Source organism: Hyaena hyaena, unplaced genomic scaffold (genome assembly GCF_003009895.1).
Source record: "Hyaena hyaena isolate Hyena2069 unplaced genomic scaffold, ASM300989v1 scaffold_137, whole genome shotgun sequence".
In the NCBI taxonomy this organism is placed as follows: Eukaryota; Metazoa; Chordata; class Mammalia; order Carnivora; family Hyaenidae; genus Hyaena; species Hyaena hyaena.
The window spans coordinates 2,083,377-2,092,776 of NW_024080769.1; the positions used below are offsets into that span (position 1 = coordinate 2,083,377).

The following is a 9,400-nucleotide window of genomic DNA, read 5'->3' on the forward strand; positions in this document are numbered from 1 at the left end:
TTTTGTACCCTGCAACTCGGCTGAATTCTTGGATCAGTTCTAGTAGGCTTCTGGTGGAGTCTGTCGGGTTTTCTATGTAGAGTATCATGTCATCTGCGAAGAGTGAAAGTTTGACTTCTTCTTTGCCAATTCTGATGCCTTTGATTTCCTTTTGTTGTCTGATGGCTGATGCTAGGACTTCCAGCACTATGTTAAACAACAGTGGTGAGAGTAGACATCCCTGTCGTGTTCCTGATCTCAGGGGGAAAGCTCTCAGTTTTTCCCCATTGAGGATAATGTTAGCTGAAGGCTTCTCATAGATGGCTTTTATGATGTTTAAGTAGGTTCCTTCTATCCTGACTTTCTCTAGAGTCTTTATTAAGAAGGATGCTGTATTTTGTCAGATGCTTTTTCTGCATCTATTGACAGGATCATATGGTTTTTATCTTTTCTTTTATTGATGTGATGTATAACATTGATTGATTTGTGAATGTTGAACCAGCCCTGTAGCCCAGGAATGAATCCCACTTGATCTTGGTGGATGATTCTTTTTATGTGCTGCTGGATTCAATTTGCAAGTATCTTGTTGAGGATTTTTGCATCTGTATTCATCAAGGATGTTGGCCTGTAGTTCTCTTTTTTTGCTGGATCTCTGTCTGGCTTGGGAATCAGAGCCTCACTCCCTCTCTTTAACAGCAGAAGACTGAACCACACTCTGCTCTCAAAAGTTTTTGATTTGGAGAAGAGGATATAAAAGAGCGCAGTCAACACTTAAAAAGAGGAACCAAAGAAATTAGAGGTGCTTTGCCTGGCCCAGCAATCCCCAGTCCTGACCCAGGATGAAAGCTGTATGAGCTTTAGGACAGATCTTGGTCTTAGCATCTGAGAATGGGCCCCCGCCGTCAGGCCCCAGGAGAGTTTCCAGACGCTATCCTCCTCCCTACCAGCCCCCACTGCCATCCAGGGCTGGAACTCTTCCCAGCATGGGGAGGGGGGCAATGTAGAAGTGAACCAAGTCACCCACTCAGCTCACCAGCTGAAAACCAGGAGCAAAACGAGACCCTTTAAGATACAGAGCAGGCAATGTCTCCTAGGCTAAATATTAGGAACTTGGGAGGGCCTGGATTAAAAATCATGGCCCATCACTTCTGGCTGTACATGACCTGGGCAAGCACTTTTGTCTGCAGGAAAGAGACTATCTTGGGCTCACCTAATTAGAAGTTGATTTATTTATTTGTTTGTTTGTTTGTTTTTGAGAGAGAGACAGACAGACAGAATGTGAGTGGGGGAGGGGTGGAGAGCGAGTGAACCACAGAAGCAGGCTGGAGGCTCCAAGCTGAAAGCACAGAGCCCAACACTGGGCTCGAACTCATGAACTGCAAGATCATGACTTGAGCTGAAGTCCGGTGCTTAGTCGACTAAGCCACCCAAGTGAAAGGCCTGTCCCAGGCTGACCGTCCGTAGATACATTCTGAGCTGAAACATCGCGAGCTTGCAAACGAGCCAGGGTGCTGACCAAGTAGCAAACACAAGGTCAAGACAGACTACGTGCACACACAAGACTGTTTCCAAACAGAAGGTCACTTGCAAATGCAGAGCGGGAACTTGGCAACAGGCCCCTGGGAACAGAAAACGGGAGGACGGGAGGAAAGACAATTTGAGACAATAAATAAAGAGCCCAGTGAGACTGGGCAGAGAATTCTGCATCAAACTCTGTGACTGTCTGTGTCTTTCTTGCTTATCATTCCTTGGTCCGAGGGTTAAAGAAAGCAACAGGCTTACAGAAAGCAACAACTGGCGCCCAACATGGGGCACAAAGCATTTTCCTTCCTCGTCAAGGAACCAGAGGGGTACATCTGCTCACGGTAAGCGAGACCTCTGGGAATTAGCTATTATGGGGAACTCCCTGTCTTGTGAAACAGAATATCGCCATTTGCTTCAGGGTCTTTTACTTTCTACCGGAGTTAGAATCAAGGAGCGCCTTCTCACTGAATTGTTTTCGCGTGTTCGCAAATATTGCTACTGGTTTCAATTTCAGAGGGAGTTACCATTAGATGCCCAAGCTTGGAAAAAGGTGGTAGCTGAACTCCGTAGGGCCCACCAACATGGTGAGACCCTCAGTATGCAATTATGGTCCCTATGTGGGGCCATTAGTCAAGCACTACGGCTGTTTGAGTCTGATGCGGAGAAAGATGATGAACTTTTACTGCCGCCTCCTCCCGAATGTGAACTGCCTCCCCTTCCTGCTGCTCCAGAGCCTCCGGCTCCTGCTCTGGCTCTTCCCCTATCTACTGTTAACCCTTCTTTTCATTCTGATACAAATAGTTCCTTTTCTAGCACTGATCCATCTAGTCTTACCACTGGATGTGAAACCCAGGTTTAACAGCTACAAACTCAAATGCAGCATTTAACTTCATTAGTGGAGACATTATCCAAAAGACTTAATACGCTAAATTCGTCTTCTGAAGTTATTCCTCCTCCCACGACCCCACCGCGGACCCAGCCTAACCCTCAGGTATACCCTATTGCGGCTTCCCCAGGGAGGGGACCCCCCCCCTCAAAAAACTTTTACTCTGCCAGCTCCATATGATGATGAAGGGGATGATATCCCCCTTCTGCCTGATTTTGATGACTGCCCACAACCTTTACAAAGTTTTCATGCTTATTCCCTAACACGGGAAAGATTTCCTCCCAATGCCAAATATCCACAAGGCGGTCTTAATGTTACTTATACCCATTTGCCTTTCAAAATTCTAAAAGAGCTTAAACAAGCCATCTAAAACTATGGCCCGCAATCACCTTTTGTCATTAGGTTGAAAGGGGCCATTGCAGGGAAGAATAATCTTATTCCTACTGACTGGGAACACTTATGCAAGACAGTATTGGAGGGACCTCAATATTTACAGTTTAAAGGATGGTGGTTAGAGGCGGCTCGTGATCAATCCAGGAGGAATGCCACTCAGAATCCCCCTGGTCCCACTGAGGAAGAACTTACAGGTTCAGGAGGGTATGCTACTCTCCAAGGCCAAGCTGGGTTGTCTGATTTGGCATTAACCCAATTAAAGGTCATTGTGGTGAAGGCCTGGATGAAGATAAAAGTCTTGGGAAAAACTGCTCCTTCATTTGCCAAAACTATTCAGGGCCCTACTGAACCTTATACTGATTTTGTTTCTCAACTCAAGGTTGCAGTTTTGTGAGGTGCAGGGGATTCTGCTGCCGCTACTACTCTTTCACAGGTTCTTACTTTTGAAAATGCTAATCCTGTTTGTCAAAAGGTTCTCAGACCAATTAAGGCTCAAGGTGGGGATTTAGATGAATACATTCATGCTTGTGCAGGTATTGGAGGACATGTTTTCCAAGCAGAATTGTTAGCCGTGGCAATTCATGAAGGTTTTACAGGAAGTCAACAAAAATGTTATAAGTGCAGCAAACCTGGACATTTGCAGAAAGATTATAGAAAAGGAAAGTCAACAGGACTAGGGAATACTGTAAAGGACATAATGTTCCCAAAACCTCCCAACCATTAGGTCTCTTGTAAGCGCTGTGGTAAAGGCAGACATTGGACTAATGAGTGCAGATCTATTAGAGATAAAAATGGCAATCCAATCCCTGCTTCAGAAAACCAAGCTGTTAATCTTAATGCAGGAGAAAGGATAGCTCAACTTTTGCTCCTCCCATGCCTTTTCTTTCGTTCTCAAAACATGAAAAGGAAGGGAGGTTTTGGTAGTACGGGAAAGCAAGTTTTTTGGGAAACATGAATTGGGGACCAATGTCCTTCTTTGACACTAATGATTAATAACCAATCCTTTGCAGGACTCATAGACAAGGGGCTGACATTTCCATCATAGCCAGGTCTCAGTGGCCTTCTGATTGGGCCCAACATAAAGTCTCTGTTAATTTGTCTGCCTTGGGCAAAGCCCAAGAAGTTTATCAAAGTTCATACCCGCTTATATGTGTTGGTCCCAAAGGATAACAAGCCACAGTACAAGTTTATATTGTTGATATTGCCATGAATCTTTGGGGACATGATCTTTTAAAACAATATGGAGCTTTCCTTCATATTCCCGCCTTGTCGTCTCAAGCAAAAAATATAATGATGCAAATGGGTTATAACCCTTTGCCTTCAGCTTCATCTTCCAAGCCTTTTTTTAAACTTACGGCCACTGCTTCTCATGCTATGCCACCACAAGCACTTCCTCTCCAGTGGAAGACTACAGAGCCTGTATGGGTGGCGCAGTGGCCATTAACACAGGAGAAATTACAGGTTCTCAAGGACTTAGTACAAGAACAACTTTTAGCAGGTCATATTGAACCATCTGTCTCCCCTGGGAATTCCCTTGTTTTTGTCATTAAAAAGTGGTAAATGGAGACTATTGATAGATCTTAGAGAAGTGAACAAACAACTTGAACTTTTGGGATCCCTCCAACCAGGGCTCCCTAACCCTTCCCTGATACCACAACATTGGAATATAACAATCATTGATTTAAAAGATTGCTTTTTTACGATCCCCTTGCAAGACAAAGACAAGGTTCTTTTTGTCTTCACAATCCCAGAGTATAATTACGGAAAGCCAACACAGAGGTATCAATGGAAAGTCCTTCCACAGGGCATGTTAAATAGTCCTACCTTATGTCAGGAATTTGTTGATAGAGCCCTACAGCCTGTGAGAACACAATACCCTTCAATGTTGATCTACCATTATATGGATGATATACTTCTGGGTACTGAGACTCAATTAGAATTAAATAATAGTTTTGGAACTCTTCTTCAAAGTCTAAAAGCTTATGGACTACAATTGGCTCCCGAAAAGGTACAAATTTTATCTCCTTTCCAATATTTGGGTTACACCTTGTCAGAAACAACTATAAGGCCTCAAAAAATTGCCATTTGTACTGACAAACTTAAAACCCTAAATGATTTTCAAAAATTATTAGAAGACATTAACTGATTATGACCCATCTTGCGTATCCCTACATCTGCCCTGACACATCTGTTTCACCTTCTAGAAGGCAATCCTGCCTTGGAGAGCCCTCGGATCTTATCTCCTGAGGCAGCTAATGAACTCTCCTTTGTAGCTCAAAGAATTGAGGAATCCTTTTTAAATTGCATTAAACCCGGAACATTGCTGCAAATACTCCTCATTTTTGACACTCCTCATTCTCCTTCAGCTGTCATAGTATAACAAACTTGTCTGGTGGAATGGCTTTTTCTATCCAATAAACAAACTAAACACCTTATTTCCTATCGTAACAAGGTGGCCTCCCTATTGATAAAAGGGCGTTTGAGAGTTTGACAACTTATAGGATGGGACCCTACCTAGTTCATAGTGCCTTACACCAAACAGGAAATATCATCACTCTTACAATTTAATGACTTATGGCAGATAGCTTGTTCTGATTTTCTGGGAGACATTGATAATCATTACCCTTCTCACAGACTATTTGATTTTCTTAAGCGCACTCCTGTGATCCGTCAGAGGGTCGTTCAAGACTCTCCCGTCCAAGGCCCTACCATATTCACTGATGCTTCTGGTAATGGAAAGGCAGGTTATTGGTCTGAATCTGACCACAAGATCGAAACCCATTCTTTTCCGTCTGTACAACAAGGTGAATTGTTTGCAATTCTTTTAGTATTACAAAATTTCTTGGACACTCCCAGTATGCTGTCGCTGCTGTCTGTCGCCTAGAAGTATATGTTTCCCCTTTATCTGCTTCCTCCTTGGATTCTTTGTTCCTCCAAATACAATCTGCCCTCCAGAACAGACATTACCCTATATTCATCACACACATCAGATCCCATTCCAAACTTCCTGGCCCTTTGACTAAAGGTAACGCTACCATTGATTCCCTTTTGATAGCCACGATATTGGATGCCCAGTTCGAACATCCATTGCATCACATAAATGCTAAAGGTCTTCAAACACGGTATTCTCTTTCCAAGGAACAAACCCACCACATTGTTTTAGAATGTGACACTTGTCAACAATTTGCTTCTGTCCCATTTCAAAAAGGGGTTAATCCCCATGGGACACAACCTAATGAACTTTGGCAAATGGATGTAAGCATTGTCCCTTCCTTTGGAAAGCTACAACATGTGCATCATTGTACTAATACCTTTTCCCATTTTCAGTGGCCTACGCCCCTGGCATCTGAAAAGGCGGATGCCGTCAATCATCATCTTCTGGCCTGTTTCGCTGTCATGGGAGTCCCATCTTCTATCAAAATTGATAATGCTCCTGCGTATGCTTCCAAAAAGCTCATGCCCTTTTTTGAGATTTATCACATTAAACACATTACTGGCATCCCTTTTAATAGTCAAGGTCAGGCTATTGTGGAACGTGCCAACCGTACTCTGAAACTTCAATTACAAAAACCAAAGGGAGGAGATTATGGGACTTCACCAAGAGAACAACTTTATAAATTATTATACACCTTTAATTTTTAAAATTTGTGGTCTACTCAAGATGTTTCCGTGGCAGAGAAACATTTTTTTTGGTCTCCTCCCCCTGTAGAGATACCACAACCTATATTCACTAAAGAGTTGAACGGTACATGGATACCTGCTCATGTCCTGCAATGGGGCCGAGGATATGCTTATGTCTCCACAGATACTGAAAAGTGTTGGGTGCCATCCCGCTGGATAAAGCCAAGGCATGGCAAAGAGACAACGCTTCAATGAGATGGTGAAGGAGTTCCATCAGTTGGATCACCAGAGCCGGAGCTTCACAACCGGGACACAGATGACAACACCACCCACCTTAGGACAGCTGAAAAAGATGACACAAGAAGCTGAACGGATTGTCCAACATTCAGGCCAGAAACTTACCCCTTCCACTTTATTTTTGGCAATGCTGGCCGTGATATCTTGCCAGGTAACGACCGCCAATTACACTTATTGGGCCTATGTCCCTAATCCCCCTCTTCTCCAAGCCATATCCTGGGGTGAAGCTGAGGTCATTGTGTATACTAATGAAACTCAATGGATGCCTGGGCCTTATGATTCTTCCCTGCCACAACACCTGGGAGAGGAAAGCAAAAATCTGACCACAGGGGGCTCAGGATTACCTGTTTGTATAGGAATGCCCCCCTGCCTCCAGCCTTCCTATGAGGCCTTGGGTCTCACTTATAATCATTCTCATTTTGCAACAACCACATTTCTTTTGGCTGTTAAAGGGTTTAAGATCCTTTCCCACAATATAACTGTCAGTGAAACCCCACCTACACTTCTATCTCTTTGTCCAATGCCCAATATTGATCCTGACCTGTCTCACCTTTCATGGACTCATTGCAGAGGCAAAACTCCTAAATTGTTGGTCAACAGTACTACAAAGATCATATTGGAGCCCCCATTGGGACTTCCAAACAAAATTCTCATATTCTCCTTAGACAGCATTATCATAACCGCACCCTTGACAGCTCTGCAAATGAACCAGTGATTTGGCATGAAGCTGGCCTAATCCCCCCTATTCTGCATCCTATGGGATCAACCCAGATGCAAGGACATATTTGGAAACTTATGGCCTCTTTGGAACCAATTCGTACTTGGGTTGGCAGTATGTCTTTGAATATGTCTAACAATGGATTTATCCATGTTAAATTTAACCCTAACAACTCTCGATGTGTTCAAGCATGTGTTCATTATCCTCATCTTATGTTAGTGGGAAGGATCACCTGGGCCCCAGAAAATGGTTTGGTCAATTGTACAGAAGATTGTAAGTTTTACACTTGTCTAAACTCTTCTTTTAATATAAATTTCTCAACCTATCGCTTGTATCTTCTTCGCAATCATGCAGATTTGTGGACTCCAGTAAATTTGACTAGACCTTGGAGTGAGTCACGCAGGATATAACTGTATATATCATTCCTTAAAGATATGACTCAACGAGTCAAAAGGGTTGTGTGGGCTATCATAGCAGCTATCTTGGGGATCATAGCCACTGCCACCACTGCGGCTGTAGCCAGGCTGGCACTACAAGGAGCTCAAACTGCTGCCTTCGTTCATGAACGACATACTAGTTCCCACCTTCTGTGGCAACAACAACATGAAATAGATTCTAGATTAGAAGGTGAGATCTTAGATCTAAGACAAACAGTATCATGGCTGGGAGATCAAATTAAAATTCTCTCTACCAAGGCCATCCTTCGCTGTGATTGGAATTCTACTCAGATGTGTGTGACATCAATAGAGTACAATGAAACAGCAGTTACCTGGGATCAAATTAAGCGTAACCTTTGGAATCACAAAAATACATCAGTCGATATACAGCACTTAAGTGCTCAAATCACTGAAACATTCTCAAAGAATTTACCCTTATTATCAGGTGAATCTTTCTTTAGAGAAATAGCAGAAAATATACAAAATTTTAACCCCATTGGTACCCTCCATGGAGCTTTAACTGCATCAATTATTAACCTTGTAGGACTAATGTTCTGTTTGTTTTTGGTTTATGCAGTCTTCTGCTGCTGGAGACAGAAACTCCAAGCAATGAAAAAGCAACAAAGTGTTTATGCACTCTTTCATCTTAAAGAAATAAAAAGGGGGAAATGAAGGGCCTGTCCCAGGCTGACAATGAAGAGCCTGTCCCAGGCTGACCATCCCTAATCGCAAGATACATTCTGAGCCGAACATCCTAAGCTTGCAAACTAGCCAGGGTGCTGACCAAGTAGCAAACACAAGGTCAAGACAGACTACGTGCACACACAAGACTGTTTCCAAACAGAAGGTCACTTGCGAATGCGGCGCAAACTTGGCAACAGGCCCCTGGGAACAGAAAACGGGAGGACGGGAGGAAAGACAATTTGAGACAATAAATAAAGAGCCCAGTGAGACTGGGCAGAGAATTCTGCACCAAACTCTGTGTCTGTCTGTGTCTTTCTTGCTTATCATTCCTTGGTCCGAGGGTTAAAGAAAGCAACAGGCTTAGAGAAAGCAACACCCAAGTGCCCCAAAGCCCACTTATTTATGATATAAGTAGGTCAGTTAAGGGAAAGGTGATCTTCCAACAAGAAGTTAAGCACTAATAAAACAAGACTTTTGAGGATTTACCTTACGTGGATTATCTCACTTAACTATAACCACCTTGGGAGGTAGTAGGTACTATTATTAGCCACATTTTATAGAGGGGGAAACTGAACCATCTGGAGGTGACATAACTCACATAAGCCACAGAGCCAGCGGGTAGCTGAGTATGGATATGGACCCAAGCCATCCAGCTCCAGAAAACACGACCTTAACCTCTCTGACATGCTTCCTCTCACCCAGAGCTGGGTGCTAGCGACCTTGTGGGAGTGGAGAAGAGGTCTGGCTCCTCTGAGCTGTAGGGTCTTCTGTGACTGCAGTTTCTGCATCCTGGCTCAGGTGACACCCATTAATACATGACTTTGTCACCCTCTCAAGTCAGAGTCTGCCTCCTACCACAAC

General features: G+C 43.5%; 1 long non-coding RNA gene across 1 annotated transcript; it reads left to right on the forward strand.

The window, feature by feature from the left end:
* The first annotated feature begins 1,383 nt into the window (after positions 1-1,383).
* LOC120235778 lies at positions 1,384-8,820 on the forward strand. Its single transcript, XR_005529497.1, has 3 exons — positions 1,384-1,844; positions 6,588-6,851; positions 8,433-8,820. It is a non-coding gene; the product is annotated as an uncharacterized LOC120235778 (long non-coding RNA).
* The last annotated feature ends 580 nt before the right edge of the window (positions 8,821-9,400 follow it).